The sequence below is a fragment of the Dromiciops gliroides genome, chromosome 1 (assembly GCF_019393635.1).
Source record: "Dromiciops gliroides isolate mDroGli1 chromosome 1, mDroGli1.pri, whole genome shotgun sequence".
Taxonomy (NCBI): Eukaryota; Metazoa; Chordata; class Mammalia; order Microbiotheria; family Microbiotheriidae; genus Dromiciops; species Dromiciops gliroides.
Window position 1 is genome coordinate 129,125,859 of NC_057861.1, and position 17,514 is coordinate 129,143,372.

The window sequence follows — 17,514 nt, forward strand, 5'->3', positions numbered from 1 at the left end:
ATATGTCTTTCTTTCCCCTCATTTGTGTGACTTCATGCCTTGGTAAATATCCCCTTAATACATTGATCCTGCAAGTGTAATCCACATTTAATAAAATGTTTTCCCTTATATGATCATCCTAGAATGATCTTTCAGTGGATTAAAAAAAAAGATAAAAGGGGGTTTATGTCATAACATAACATGTGGCTAATGTTATTAACTTGCCCTCACAATGTGACAGCTGGATTCTTAGCTACACTTTTAAGCTTATGTCCTCTCCAGAAAGGATTTCTGATATCAGACATAGTGAAAGGCATGTTATAAAGAGTGCTGATTTACTTAAGCAAAAAGTCTGTGAGACAATAGGAGATGAAGAAGGTGAAGGGGAGATGATTATCGATTGGTGAAACACCATGGCCTCATACAGCCACCCCCTGCCTTTGCATCCATCCAGGATGACATCTGATCCCAGAAAAATATGAAATCCACACCATATGCACAGAGCCTGCTGGTGTGGGTTTAAAAATGCATGAATAGTTGACCTAGATTATCTTTTGCAATTTTTTTTCAAACTTCATTTCCATTTCCCATCTCTCCCTCCTGGCATCATCTGTGCCTTCCATCTGCCTGCCTTGGGATGAGGAACACAGAGCTTGAAGTATCCAGGGCTACGTTGGCTCTGAGGCACCAAAGGCATTTTAGCAGTGTGGTTTAAATTAAAGCCCTACAGCTTGGAAACTTGGATGAGTTTTTTTCTACACACAAGCTATTTCTCATCTATCTGTCATCTGTCTACAAATATGTAGCTAGAGGTACCTATATCTAGATACAAACATATATCTATAGATACCTGCATGTATGTGTGTACATACATATATGTATGTATATTTTCTGCTAAGCATAGTTACATATGAAAAATGACTGTCAAATCACCTAGTTTGAATAAAGCCACTGTAATATTTTAGGAAAAAAGCTTAAACATGCATCACATTCCTTCCATGGCACCTTGACTTATGTAGCTCATCCAACAAGTTTGTGACTAAGTACAACTCAATCTTTTCTGCATTGTAATTAATCTTGCATATATGTATGTTGTCGGTGATGTAATTGGTTATGTGTCATTTTCCACATGCTTGTAATAATTTTGGTGTTGCTATTAAGTGGTATTTGTCCTGTCCTTTGTGATGTTGCGTAGGCACAATTTTGAGGAATCAATAAATGGCTTTACTGGCAATCAGCTCTTATCACTTGGAGGAATTGGCAGCTACTGTAGTAGGTAGGGTCACCCTTCTTACATTGTTAACAGAGGCATTGTGCTGGGAAACTGGGTCATCTCTTTTGGCACCTTCTGCACAGTTGTGTGAGTGAGCAATCTAGGAAGTAAAAGACAAGTTGGGTGGAGCAGGTAGGCACTGGTTACTGCACAGGCCACAGATGTGGTAGCCTCTTTTGCAGCATAGACTGAAGACCTGTACATCAGGTGACTTGAATCCACCTGCTGACCCTGTGCCTAGTTTATGGTCTGATATTGGAAACTAACTATGCTGTAAGATATATTCTTTCATATATTGGGTATTCTGTAGGGAGACTATGTTTGAAGAATGTCTGGGGCTCAATGACCTGAGATCCTACCCCATCTTGATTTTTTTTTTTGATCTTGTGATTCTTATTAGAAATTGTGGGAGGAGGAAGCAAAAGTATGTGTCACAGCCTTAAAATACAAGTTTATAAAAGTGACTGCACTACAGTCACTTCTGTACTACAGAAATCTTTGTACAATGGAAAGAGTACAAGACTTGAAATCAGGAGAGAACTGGTTTCAGATACTAGTGCTGGTACTTAAATAAGCATCTAGGTGACCCTAGAAATCCTTTAGGCTTCTTGTCATTCATTTTCCTTTTTTGTAAAATAGGGATCATCTTGCACTTCTGTCTTGCTTTGTAAGTTTTTAAGTGATATATAAATGTGAGCTATTATCTCATCATCATTATTAATTGAGGATGACCCGCAGGGATTTGTATGGCAATTTTGAGGTTGCTAAGGGATCACATTACTTAGTTTCTCCATCCCTCCAATACTCTTAGCCTCAGCCATTAATAGGTATGAACACAACTTAAAGCAATAACCCAAGGGATTTAGCCTCGTCATTTCTATCAGCCCCTGCTCAAAAGAAGGCCCAGGTAACTGAAGGGTCTACTAAAATGGGTGTAAGTGGAAGAACATGGCAGATGCCTAATATGTTTATATTAAAATTTTAAGATATCCCATTTCAGTTTTCTGTTGTCTTTTGGATTTCATGAGGGAAGTTGGACCAAAATATATCTCAGATTCCTTTGATCTCTTAAGATTCTGTAATTCGGTGGAATCTGTATTTAGCTGAGGTTGGACTGGGAAATTAAATTAAAACTTTGTGTGTATGTGTGTATGTGTGTGTGTTTTACAGGTAGATTGGACCATTCTCTTCATTTGGTGATATGAGAAACATGAAAATCAGAGTGGCTAATATAGGGTAATGTGAAAAAATAGATATGTGGAAGGAACAAAAACAAGCAATTATTAAGTGCCTACTATGTGCCAGGCACTATGCTAAGCACTCTAAAAATAATATGTCATTTGATCTTTGCAAAAACCCTGGGAGATAGGCACTATTTTTTCAATCCTCATTTTACAGGAAACAGAGGTAGACAGATATTAAATGATCCTCCCAGGTCACATAGTAAATGCTTAAGGCTGGATTTTAACTCAGGTCTTGCTGACTGCATGTTCTATCTACTGAGCTACCTACTTGCATCTATATAGAAGAATGTTGTGGACCTAATATGTTCATTAGTATATATTTAACAGTGGGGCGGCTAGGTGGCGCAGTGAATAAAGCACCGGCCCTGGATTCAGGAGTACCTGAGTTCAAATCTGGCCTCAGACACTTGGCACTTACTAGCTGTGTGACCCTGGGCAAGTCACTTAACCCCCATTGCCCCGAAAAAAAAAAAAAGTATATATGTAACATTTGAGATGCATTGTAGTATACTATGTAGAAATCTGAACTTGAAGGCAAGAAGATCTGGGTTCCAATTTTGCCTCAAATACTTACTACTGGCTGTGGGGTGCAGAGCAGGACACTTAACTTTTCTGTCCCAGTTTCCTTATCCATGAAATGAGGGAGATTGGACTACATGATCTCTAATGTCCCTTTGGGATCTAAGTATGACCATATTTATGATGATTATGATTTAATGCTATAATTAGGGTTGAATTAGATGAAGCACCTTCTAATCCCCAAATTCTGTGACTCCTTATACTTTCTGGCAAGCTTCCCTGGATAAGATACTTGGCCCTAGATGAAAAAATTCCATGGAAGAGCAAAGTATTATTCATTTTAGCTGTACTTAGATAGACATAAATGGCATGTTTATCGCATGTGTGGATGGGACCACCATGCTTTTAGTCATCCACGTTTGGCTATCTCCCAGACTTGGCACAGTCTCTCTCTCTTCATATCTGCATTTTGATGTCACTGCCTACCCTCACTACTCAGTTCAAGGTCCCCCTCTTTCTTGACACCCAATTGTCAACCCTCCCCCACCTCCAATTACTTTGTATTATTTGCACAAGTCCTGTATTTATCTGTGAGTGAATGTGTCTCTCTCCAGTAGGATGTAAGTTTCTTAAGGGTTGGCAGCATGAGGGGCAGCTAAGTGGTACAGTGGCTAGAGTGCTGGTTCTGGAGTCAGGAAAACCTGAGTTCAAATTTGGCTTCAGACACTTACTAGTTGTGTGGCCCTGGCCAAGTCACTTAACCCCTATTTACCTCAGTTTCCTTATCTGTAAAATGGCAATGATAATAATAGTACCCACCTTCCAAGGTTATTGTGAGGCTCAAATGAGATAATAATTGTAAAGCACTTAGGACAGTGCTTGGCAAATTTGTTAGTTACTTTTGCTTTTGTATTCTTATACCTAACAGGACAATGCCTGTCACAAAATAGGTGATTAATAAATGTTTATTGATTAATGTTATTTAGTGTTTTACAGTAACAAAATTCTGTACATATTTTATCCTATTTGAGTCTCACGACAACCCTGTGAGGCAAGCAAGGTGAAGTAGATAGAGTGCTTGCCCTGGAGGCAGGAATCCCTGTATTCAAATTAGACTGGCTTCAGATACTTACTAGCTATTTCTGCCTCAGTTTCCTTATTTGTAAAATAGGTATAATAATATCACCTACCTCTCAATATTTTTGTGAAGATAAAATGAAATAATCTTTTTAATGCACTTTGCAAACCTTAAGGTGCTTTATAAAAGCCACCTATTATTATTTAGGGTGGTATTAACCTCTTTTTATGGAAATTGAGGCTCAGAGGGGTTGTAACTTCCTTAAGATCACAGAACTTGTATGTGGAACAATGAACCACATTTATCAAGCTAAAGTGAGATAAAATTAACTTCCTAAATATGATACCATCAACAAGCATTTATTATATTTAAGTTATATATCCTATATGATATATTCATTATATATTATATGTGTATTATACATGTATTGTATATAATAGATACATATTACAACATAACTACATCAATAAAGAATTGAATACACATAATACAATATACCAATATATGTATTATTGTATATTAAATTATAATATGGTATACATATTTAGTATATAGGGGAGACTTTATAGTATGTTAGAGTTAGATGGGATCTTAGAGATCATCTGATCAATCCCTTTGTTTTTTTTGTTTTGTTTTGTTTTTTTGTTTTTGTTTTTTTAGTGAGGCAATTGGGGTTAAGTGACTTGCCCAGGGTCACACAGCTAGTAAGTGTTAAGTGTCTGAGGCCAGATTTGAACTCAGGTACTCCTGACTCCAGGGCTGGTGCTCTATCCACTGCGCCACCTAGCTGCCCCTCAATCCCTTTGTTTTATAAATAAAGAAACTGAGAAACCCGGAGAAACCACAACCAGAAAGTAGCAAAGCTGCATTTTGAACTGAGGTCTTTCAACTTTAAGTCCAGTTTGCACTATGCCATGCTTCCTCTCAAATACTGGAAAATGGCCTGGCAAATAGAGTACACATTTAACATTATGAAACTGAATAGGGGAAAATGTAATAGTGTACCTGGACAAATACTACTTAAGAAAGATACTTGTCAAGACAACACTTCGTGTGACAAGAGACAGATTTTGGTTGAACATTAAGCTCGTTGTATCAACAGTGTGGCTTGGCCACCAAAAAGCCAAAACAAACAAAAAACATGATACTTGTATAGACTATTTTATTCAAAGTTTACCTCCAGAACAATAAAGGTGATATTCTCACTGTGCTCAAAACTGATCAGACTTCATCTGGAATACTGTGTGCAGTCCTGTAGTGCATGTTTTAAGAAGCATATTCACAATCTATAATCATCCAGAGCACAATGACTGGGATGATAAGAACCTTGTATCACGAATCACTGAAGTACCATGGATCATTCATGAAATTTGTTATAGCACCTGGGTTCAAATTCTGGCACTACTATACCTACATGACTTAACTGAGATCATATAACTTTTCAGGCTCTCAGTTTCTTGGTTTTTTTATTTTTATTTTTATTTTTGTGGGGCAATTGGGGTTCAGTGACTTTCCCAGGGTCACACAGCTAGTAAGTGTTAAGTGTCTGAGGCCGGATTTGAACTCAGGTCCTCCTGAATCCAGGGCCGGTGCTCTATCCACTGCGCCACCTATCTGCCCACAGTTTCTTGTATCTAAAGTGAATGGTGGGGCAGCTAGGTAGCACAGTGGATAGAGCACCGGTCCTGGATTCAGGAGGACCTGAGTTCAAATCCGGCCTCAGACACTTAACACTTACTAGCTGTGTGACCCTGGGAAAGTCATTTAGCACTCATTACCTTGCAAAACATAAAATAAAATAACCAGTACAACTATAGTTATCACCCTTTTAAAGGGGCAGCTAGGTGGTGCAGTGGATAAAGCACTGGCCCTAGATTCAGGAGGACCTGAGTTCAAATCTGGTCAAATCTGACACTTACTAGCTGTGTGACCCTGAGCAAGTCACTTTAACCCCAATTGCCTCATTCCCAACCCCCCCAAAAATATAAAGTGAATGAGTTGGAGTAGGAAGCTTCTAAGATCCTTCTTCTAGTTTTAAACTATTTTCCTATAAGGGGAATGCTTACTCTGTAGAATTGGTCTGGAAAAACTCATGCTGAAATAACCTGGCTGGGGCGGGGGAGAGAATATTTTTTTTAAATATGTAGAATAGAGATTAGATATATTCTTTATAGCTTCAAAGGAAAGAATTGGGAGCTTTGTGGAAATTACATGCAGGCAGATTTTGTTTCAATATAAGGAATAATTCCTAAATAAAGCAGCTAAGAAAGGGAATTTTCCACCTTGTCAGTTAGTGAGTTTCCTATCACTAGAGGCTTAGGATTTAGATAACCATGTGTGGCCTCTCAGGTCTTTTCCATTGCAAAGATTTTTTGATTTCTTGACATTTTTAATAATTATACCTCAATGCCAAGGACAAACTTTATTTTTCCATTAGGGGAAAAAACCCTAATCTTTTTGCTTTTTCAATTTAGAATTTGAAGAGGGTCAAAATGATAGAAGTGAGATTTGAGATGAAGAGATTAAAAAAAAAAAATTATGACCAAAGTTGTAGGGCAAAAAACCCTTGCTGAATTCCAGCCATTCTTGTCTATCTTCAAACATTCCATTCACTCCAGTCCCCCAGTCAGCCCTGCCACCCACCCCTGCCACAATCCTACTTATACTCATAACAGTGTTCCAGGTGAACAATCTGCTGCGTTCTGTCTGTGCTTTCCCTCTCTCGTACATAATGTTCCAAATTAGACATTATGCCACAGTACAATATATATATTGTTTTACAACTGCTTTCCTGGGAGTTGAACACTTGATCAAACACTTCATGTTGCTGGGCTACCTGGCATTTTTGTTGTTGAGCGTTTTACCTGATATTGTTCTCCTATCCTTTTGTAGCTCAATTCCCCTGAATGTATATCTGAATGAAAACATATCAGTTTAATTCAATTCAACAAGTCTTTCTAAAGTTTCTTTTATGAGCAAGACACTATATTGGCACTGGAAACATAAAGACAGAAACAAAAGCAATCCCTATGCCGATCCCCCCATTAGATATTCCTTCTCTCCTGCATGCCCCAAATACTTTTAATTTCTTTTATATATACTTATAGATGTACCCTCTCCCCATAGAAAGTAATCTCCTTAAGTCTAGGGAGTGTTTGTTCCATTTTTTCTTGGATTCCCAAGTGCCTACTACAGTATCTGGCAATCAGTCGGTACTTAATAAATGCTTGTTGACTGATTTAACTTTTCCATACTGTTGGTCCTGTGCTTTTGGGGATTTTTATCTGTCACTAGATGAAGGCATAGGTAGCATGCTTATCAAATTTGCAGATGGGAAAAAACTCAGGCATACATCTAAAGACACTGTCACTCAAGTCTGAGACAGGATCATAGATTTAGAACTGGAAGGGATCTTGAAGATCTTTTAGTTCTCTTATGACAGATGAAGAGAGAAATTTAGCAGTGGTGTCAAGACAAGAAAATGGAAGTGAAATGGACTATCTTAGGAGAGAACCTGATCTCTGCCTCACTAGAGGGGTATTTTAAATAAAGGCTCATTTATAGGCAGTCATAGGGACATAAATCATTGATTTAGAGCTGGAAAGAATCTTAGAGATCATCTAAGCCAATGAGGGGGGGCAGCTAGGTGGCGCAGTGGATAGAGCACCAACCCTGGAGTCAGGAGTACCTGAGTTCAAATCCGGCCTCAGACACTTAACACTTACTAGCTGTGTGACCCTGGGCAAGTCACTTAACCCCAATTGCCTCACTAAAAAAAAAAAAAAAAGAATGAGGAATTAAGGTTAAGTGATTTGTCCAAGTTCATACAAATGATAAGCAATTGAGACAAGATTTGAACCTAGGTCTTCCATTCCCAAATCCCGAATTCTTTTTACTGTGCCCATGTTGCAGGAGCACTTCTTATTTGGGTAAAGGTTGGATTTGGTGCCCTCTCAGGCCACATATCCTCTGACTCTATCATCCCGTTTTCTATTTTTCTGATTTGTCAAAATAGGTTTAATATGTACCATGTAAATCCTGAAGAATGAGAAGATTGTCAAATTTATTCAAAGTATCTGTGATTTTTGTGAAGGGCAAACGATGTGATGGGCATGAGAAGGCTTCAGCGTTATCACAGATGAGGAATTGTTACACAGAAGTGGTGGAAAACATTACTGGAGAAATGTGGGACAAAAATCTAAAAAGTAGAGCAGCCGTGTAACTAGAGCTAGTTTGTGTGGAGCTTCTGTATGTACTCCATTGGTATCCTCATAAGGTGAGGACCATCATTATTCACAATAATCATAATAGTAATAATGATGATTATGCTTAGCAGTTATATAGAAACTACTATGTGCCAGGCACTGTGCTAATCAATCACCTTTGAAATATTATTTCATTATCTCATATCTCATGAGAATGCAATTTTGGACATACCATTCCCTTCCCTCCATCACAAATTTAGTGAAGGACATGAATGAGAATTGTATAGATTAGGTAACATGGATTGATTATGTTCCTGAGTAATGGAGGGAATTCCCACAGATCCTTGGATGACAGTCCGTTGGGAGCTCCACATTCAAAGCCTTTCTAGCTAAGTGTAAACAAGACATTTGTAAAGTACATAGTAGCTGCTTAATAAATATCCCCTCCCTTCCCTTCTGTAGATGACAACTACTCTGAGAGAATTTTGAAATTTTTATACAAAAAGTAATGCTAAGAACAGTAATCCTTCATTGTGGGGGATTTTTACCTGGAATAAGAGAAAGCCCAACTTTAGACACTACGTCAGAGGAGAAGAAGATACAGAAAAGAGGACAAGAAGGGAGGGGATGGGATTACAGCAAGATCATCTTCATCCAAAAGATAAGGATATATCTTTGGGGAGCATCCAGGTCTTGGGTGTGATGATCATGAGGCCACAAATGAAAAATCAATTATTAATTATGTAATATGTACAAAGGACTGGAGATATAGATAGAAAGACAAGATAGTTCCTATTTGCAAGGACCAAACATTCTAATAATGGAAACAGAACACATAACAGAGTTCAGCTACAGAGCAAGTGGAAACTCTTGATGGTCCATAGGGAACAACAGCAAGGCAAATGTGTGTGTGTGTGTGTGTGTGTGTGTGTGTTTGTGTATACTGGATTGCTTGTATTACACATATATGTGTATATATACACACACAATATATTACTTGTATTACACATGTGCATATGTTTGTGTGTATCCATTTCTAATATTGAACCGTTTGCTGGTAATGAGAAATTTGATACTAAGAATTTTTTATCTCTTGGCCCTTGAGGCCTACAGAAAAAGCCTCTGCACATCCCTATATGCACTGAGGTGATTTTCCCAGATGATAGTAGTAGAATCCACATGGCTTGGGTGGCATTACTATTCATCAGTAATTTATGCGTGGGATCCTAGACAATTCCCTCTGCTTAGCAGGCTTGCCTGCTAGATAGATGGTTACATTTAGAGAACAGTTGGTGTTGGCAGTGATAATTCCAGTGATGCTACCAGTGTCCACATTGGGACAAAGACTGCAGGGAGGATGGATCTGAAGTCAAGACCAGTGCTATTTAAAGGGCCCTTGGACTCAAGATCCTGAGCAGCTACTTCTAATGGGGCAGGACATGATGGGAGACAATTGTGGTGGTAGTCTTGTTGATCTTGCTCAGGATATGACAGAGAGAGGAAGATCATAGATCTGGAGGTAGAAGAGACTTCAGAAATGATCCAGTCCAATCTCCTGATTTTGCACATGAGGAAACTGAGACCCAGTGAGATAGTGATTTACCAAAGTCATTAAAATGTTAAATGGAAGAGCTGGAATTTGAATTCATTGAGATGTAAACTCTGGACCTGATGCCCAGGTTCTTCCAGGTTCTTCTAAATCCACATATGAGCCTGTGTTAACCTGGCTCATGACTACATAACAGTCACTGAAGAATGAAAAAGACCAGTTTCCTACCTCTTGTATAACAGGCACTAATTAGCCAAGAAGATGAAATTTCTAACAAGGTAAATTCTAGATATGAGGAATTCCACCAAAAGATCAAGCAGGGCTGAGGTACCAGGTAGGAGAAGATACTTGTCTACAGCTAGGCCCTTAAACCAAAGGTTTTTCTGGACTTCCTCAAGTAAGTTTATGCTATATCTAGAATTTAATTTATCTGGAATTTAATTCATTCAGAAAAGTATATTCTGAGGGGGAAGTGTGCCTTATTTATGAAGCTATATCACAACTGTTTCAGAATTTGCGGCTTAAATTCATGTATGGATAGACAGAGGAATTTCTCAACTTGAGATAGTTGTCACAAAGTAGACAGATACCCCTAATGTATAGTTATAACTAAAACTCAAGGCCTATCTAATATTAAGTAGTTTATAATAACATCTCTTCTTTGAAATGTAGCCAACATTAAACTTTTCATTCAAGAATTTAAATTGTAATCAATCAATTAGCCAGTATTTATTAAGTGCCAGGTTCTGTGCTATGTGCTAAGGATATAGGGACAAAGAATGAATTCCTTATTCTCAACAATTCCTTATTCTCGGGGGCAGCTAGGTGGTGCAGTGGATAAAGCACTGGCCCTGGATTCAGGAAGACCTGAGTTCAAATTCAGCCTCTGACACTTGGCACTTACTAGCTGTGTGACCCTGGGCAAGTCACTTAACCCTCATTGCCCCACCCCCCCAAAAAAAATTCCTTATTCTCAAGGAGTTATTCTTTTCTCTCATGCTACTGGTATAACTTAGATCCTTGGGCTTCTACTTTACTAGAATGGTCTTCTCATCTCATTTATGAATATGCATTAATTGGGTAATATTTTAAACAGCAACAAAATAAGAAATAGTAATCTACTTGTAGCTACTTCTGAAACTTGATTAAAAGTGGTTTTTTAGTGATTTCAGAATGCCTTTTGCAAGAGCATGACAGTAAAATCTCTGGGGAAAATGAAAATGTTGTTTTCCCACATCCTTGGAATTCAATGCTGGCTTAGTTTATTTGCTTCTAAGATGTATTACCCATTGTAGGCCTTTTTATCCATCTTATTTACTGAAATAAATCATGGACATTATAATCATAACTTGTTCATGTTATTAATATATAGCCATTTGATAAAGTTTTGTTTTTTAACATATTTAGTACCTATTGTCTTCAAACTAGGGTATGCCCAATTCTTTAAGTTTTCATACTTGAAATGTAAACAGCATAGGATATTTGGTTTGATCTCCACAGGATCATAGATTTAAAGCTGAATATTTTATTCTAAACCCATCCTTTTATAGATGAGGCAGCTGAGGTTCAGAGAGATTAAATGACTCCATAGAATTTGTTGTTTTTAATTAGTTAGGTATTTATCCAGGCCCTGCTATGTTCAGGGCACATATGTACTGGGAACTAGACGTACAAAAAGAAAGAATAAAACAATTCCTCCCCTCAGTGAGTTTATATGTTATCCTGAGAGACAAAGTATAAAAGTATATAGGATAAATATAAGGCAGTTAAATACAAGGTAATCGGAGAGGGGCAGGTAGGGCATTCCTTGAAAGTAGGAATTTCTTTTTATTTTGTTTATAATGATGTCTAACGATGGCAAATGACAGGTAGTTAATAAATTCTTATTGAGTGTTTGGCCTAGATATTATCATAGATAATAGATCATTGAGAAAAGAGTTGAACCCAGGTCCTCTGATTCAAAATCCAGTTTTTCTTTCCATTGGACTGTGGTGCCTTTCTATCTCCATCTGAAATATCTTGATTTATAAATTTACCACCAAAGGACTATTCCGATGTTTTATTGTGGAGTGAAGCTAACCCTAATGAAAGGTCTAGAAGGTCCTTCCAAGCTGGAAAGGCTTCCAATATGGACCCAATAATGGTTCATGTTTATTTTTCAAGAACTAACCCAATTAAGTATGGAAGGGCTAATCCCCAAAGGAATGAGTACCCACTGTTGATTTTGTTTTTTCAGCCACAGCTGCTCATGAAAATTGTTAAGACATGGAAAGGTTCCACTTAGCATCAGACAGGGTGGGCGTATGCCACTAAAGTCTGGAGCCTTGGAATATCAAAATATCAATTCTCTAAAAGTTCATAGTGTTGGACACATCATACATAGACTGATTTTCTTACTGCATTAAGATTTACTTGGAATGTCCACACATTGAGGGCAAGGATTGTTTGAGTTTTGCCTTTTTATATCCCTACAATCTCCCACTATGCCTTTCACAAGGGATGGAGAGAAGTGGAGAAGTGTTAAATAAATGTTAATTGAATTGAATTTGGATGTCCCTTCTTGGTTAGCTAATAAAAGACAACTTGTATGACTTGATTTTAAAAATTCCTTAAAATTTCATAATTCACACTTTAAATCTCTTTAAAATAGAGCCTCCTCTATTGTAATTACCTATTCAGTAGTGGTCTGATATCTGACATTCCAGAGGCAAAGATGATGATTAGGTGCTTTGAGGAGTATTATTACATGAAAAATCATGATTAATATTTCACCTAGTATTATGCTCTATAAATTAAACAGAGAACTCTACTTTCCATTTGAAATATACCAATTGAGACTCAGGCATTTAGAAGGTATTCTATAATGTGTGTCTCTGTATTTCTGATTATATTCAAGCCAAACAGTATTGAGGTCTGAAAGGCAGCAGGCCATGAAGCCACTGAGTTGGGCCTTTGGGTCAGACTATCAAAGATGAGTGAGAACATGGGATGGTAAATTTAGGAAGCAAAGAGACATCATAAACTAGCTCGCGGTGGCATTTTGACCTGAGCTGTATTGCTCCACTTCTCAGCCTCTGGTTGAAGTGAAAAAGTCAACTCTAAAATAAATGTTTTCACAGAAGTCATAAAAACACCTACTTTTCTTTTTATTTCACACTGTCTCTAGACAAGGACTTTTTCATTGTCAGATTCTTCAGATGTAGCAGGCACATACTTTAGGATTCAGCTTATTTCCTTCACTCTTTAGACCAAGCCTGTATTTTAATCTTGGGAGTAATAGATGAGATTGAAGATGGGAAGTGGGAATACAACCTATAGGTCACCAAGCCCAGCCACTGCATTTTACAAATGAGATAACTGATAAATAATAGACAACATTTATGTATTATCTACTATGGGCCAGGCACTGTGCAAACTGCTTTACAATTATTATCTCATTTGATCCTCACAATAACCCTGAGAAGTAGGTACTATTATTATCCCCATTTTACAGATGAGGAAACTGAGGGGGGAAACAGGGGCTAAGTGATTTGCCCAGGGTCACACAGCTAGTAAGTATCTGAGGGCAGATTTGAATTCAGGGGTTCCTGACTCAGGTCTAGTACTCTATCCACTGAGCAACCTAGCTGTCTCCATAGCTGACTTCTGAACTGAAGTGAGCATTCTTACACTGAGCCCACTTAGAAACCACCTTTATTTTGGTCCCTTTTTTCTTGAACAGTTTACTTAACCTTCTCTGAGATTCAATTTCCTCATCTATAAAATGGAAATAACATTTGTGCTACCTATCTCCTAGGGTTGCTGTTTATTTGTGTTTATATTCTTATTTCTCTGAGGTTGGTTTTCAATTTTGTTTTTGCACTGCTTTCCTTAGTGTAGGACATGGCTGATGGAAGAAACTCTCACTGCCAAATGCAGATCTTTACCTGCTTTACAATTTATAGTCTTAGAGGGTTTCCAGGGGGCACCCAGAGGATAAGACACTTGTCAGGATCACATAGTCAGTATGTGTTAGAGGCAGGATGGAATCTTTCTGACTCTCTGGGCTCCTTCTGCAGCGATTATCATCTCCCCCCTCCCTCCCTAAAACTTCCCCTGCAAATGTAGCACAGCGATCTCCATGTAAAATGTGCTAAATGCTTTTTGAAGAGGAAGGCAATTCTGGGGTGTGATGGGCAGCAGGGCATTAATGGTACGAAATTTAAAACTTCACTGAAAATATTTTCTGACTGTTCCCTTGGATCATAAATCATCAAGCGAATCCTAGGAAAATCCTTTCATTGGTGTTGCATAAAGTTTCCAACCTAGTCCGAAGGCCCTGAAGTATACAAAAGAACAGACTGCCAGGAAAGAAAAGCACAAATGTCAGCAGTTTCTTTTGTGTAAAAGTTGGGGGCTGGGGGTGGGGGGTTGGTAGGAGAACAGTTGGGAGATACACTTCCAAGAAAATCAGGGGAAACTTGAGAAAATATCTCTTTGGGTTATAGAAGGGCTCTGTTTCTCTTGACTGAAGAAATGAGTTCATGGTGGACTTAGCATATTGTAATAATATGCTTCTAAAACTATTCTTGAAAACTGATGCCTGGTTACAAATAGTAGCACTCTAAGGATTTTGCTCTCTCTTACTCCTAAGATAGGGGATTTTAACCTTTTTGTATGTCCTAGATCCCTTTGGCAATCTGATGAAACCTTCTGGATCTCTTCTCAGAATAATGCAAATAAAATTAAATACATAAGATTACAGAGAAACCAATTAGACTGAAATGCAGTTATTAAAAAAAAAATTTTAACAAGTTTATGTACTAAAATGACCTAGTGAAAGTTCAATATTAGATAAAACCATGAATTTCCTCTAGCCTAAGATTTTAAACTTGCCAATTTTTTGCCTTAAAATAGTTATATTTCCTTTTCTCTGCTATGGATTATTCTGACAAAAATCTGGTGCCTAGGTAAACAGAGATAAATGTATAGTTAGGTTAGGAGAATCTTTTACATTGATATTCATGAAGTTTTGAAGCATGGGCCTGGAAGGGGCTTTGAACTAGCATTTAACCTGCAGCTCTTATCCACATGGAAATCATATTTACCAAAGTGAGAGCTCTTCTTTGTCTGAGACTCACAAAGCCCCCAAGGTAAATTTTAGATATCCAGTGCCTATTATTTAATATACCTCAGGGTCTTCCCGCTGAGTTGGGAATTTTATGTGATATCAATCAATAAGCATGCTAAGGATTTACTTGCTCATATATATTCCAAAGGGACTGAGGGGAAAATTTACCACCTCTTCTCCAAGATATTCTGTACTCAAAGTTTGAACATGATAACTAGTTCTTTGATGTGGCCGAGGCATATCTGCCATTTTTGTCTGCTGCTGGATATTGGTTCTGTTTTCTTTTCCAGTCCTAAACATGTTTTGGTTTTGTTGGATGCCTGACTTGACTGGAGAATTTCCCTCACTGCCTTAGAATAAGGCGATAGTCTGAGAGCCTTTGTCAATTAGCATGTTATTTCATTAATATTTTATGAATTCATTCATTTGTTTGACAAATATTTATTGAGCATCTACACCACACAGGGCACTACGTTAAGTGCAGCAGGCAGTACAAAGGTTTATAAAAGTCTTTATCCTTGAGACCCTTACAATCTAACACGGGAGAAAAGACCTGTCCCCTAGTAACAACAAATTCAAGGCAAAATGGGATAAAGTCCCATACTTTTATACAACAGGGCTTCAGAGGAAAGAGGGAGCACTTCTAGATGACTTCTAAATGATCAAGGAAGACGTGATGGAGAAAAGTAACATTTGAACTGGGTCTTGAATTACAGGCAGATTTTAATATGTGGAGGTAGTAAGAAAGAGAGAAAAGGAATTCTTGGAGGAGAGAACAACATAACCAAAGGCAAGGAAGTGGAGAAAAGCAGAGTGCTTTGGAAAACAAGTATTTTATTTTCCCCAGATAATTGAGAGGTAAAACTAAGCTTGGGTGCAAGAGGTCTCAAATGCCACTGTACTTTATTTGGTAGGCAATAGGAAGCTATTAAAGTCTTCTGAGCAGAGGAGTGATAATAATCAAAGGAGAGCTTTAAGAAGAATGAACTGTGTGTAGGATGGATGTAGTATGTGTTAGGGTGGGGAGGAGTCTGGAGGCAAGGGGGACTTTTAGGAGGCTGGTATAATCATTTAGGCTTGAGTCAGTGAGAATTGGACTAGAACAGTAGCAGTGGGGGAGGTAAGAAAGAATCTTACATGTTGAAAGTAAAGATCTTGGTGGTCATCTAGTCCAACAGAGCTCACTCCCTTAGAAAATAGTCCATTCTGGGATTGCTGGTTGTTAGAATTTCATTATTTTGTTTCCATTGGTCCTAGTTGTGATCTCCTGAATTGTACAGAATAAATCTAGTCCTTCCCTAAATTCATCCACATTTTAAAAGACTTCTATCATTCACTTCCTCCTTCTCTCTCTCTCTCTCTCTCTCTCTCTCTCTCTCTCTCTCTCTCTCTCTCTCTCTCTCTCTCTCTCTTTCTCTCTCTCTCTCTCTCTGACTTCCTCCCCTCTCTGCTCCCCAAACACAAAAAAAAAGTCTTATATTTCTTCAATCCCAATATCCCAGTTCCTTCAAGCTCCTCATATGACCTGGTCTCCTTCACTTCCCCTGGCTATATTCCAGTTTGTCATTGTTCCTTTTAAAGGGTAGAGCCTAGCATAAAGCTCAGAACTCCAGACTTTGTCTGACCAGTGAAGGGTACATTGAGAAGTACTACAGTTCTCAGAGGAGGCTGGGCTATGTTTAGGCAGAGAGAAAGAGGCCAGTGGAGGAGCAATGGAAGATGCCAGAGAAGGAAAATACAAATGATGGGAAAAGGTCAGGGGTAAGCAGCAGGGAAAGGGTTAAAGAACAGAGGTGAAAGAGTTAGCCTTGGAAAGAGAATGGATACTTCTTCCACCGTTCTTCTTTATTCCAAAAGCCTTTCCGTGACCCTGCAGCTTCTTGAAGCTATTGTCCCAGAGCAGCTGTAGAAAGGTAGGAAGTGCTGTATGACAATTTCCATTTCTAAATTAAGCTGAATGCCTTAACAGCCTTTTTTGCCCCCATGTCTGCATCCTGAAACTCGATAAATACTGGGGAGAGAATTAGGCGTATTCTTTTGTAAATTCAAGTCCTCCTTACAAAATTTACCATTATATAAATTAATACTTTCAATCTTTGATCATTTGGGGTTTGCCTAGTTTGTCAGTCAACCAAGCCTTGTTGTTTTTTTTTTCTTTATGTCACTTTTGGCCCTGAATCTTTACACTTTACATGTGTGTATGTGGTATGTGTGTGTGTGTGTCTGCGTGTTTGTTCTTTGGAAGAAAAGCCAAATCTTTTTTTTAAGATTAGAGATTTGATTTTAAGAAAAGCAGACAACAAAAGTTTCTAATGTTCCATCTGGTCAGTATATGCTGAACCTCACTCCTATGTCTTTTACTTTTATATTTATATGGTATTATATGATGAGATTTAATGTTCAAAATTATTCTGAGTCAGCCCAGAAAGATAAGATTAAATTATGTTCTTCATAAAGTATATGTATTTGGGAAACTGAGGGACATCATGAAGAAAAACAAAATCAGTGCAATGGCTGTCTAAAAACATTTCAATGACTCCAAAGGAGTTAGAGATCC

The 17,514-nt window shown here is 38.0% G+C and overlaps 1 protein-coding gene across 7 annotated transcripts in view; it reads left to right on the top strand.

Moving 5' to 3' along the window:
- The window catches only part of SYBU (syntabulin), a 101,306-nt gene that overhangs the window by 53,628 nt on the left and 30,164 nt on the right, over positions 1-17,514 (top strand). The window lies entirely within an intron of this gene.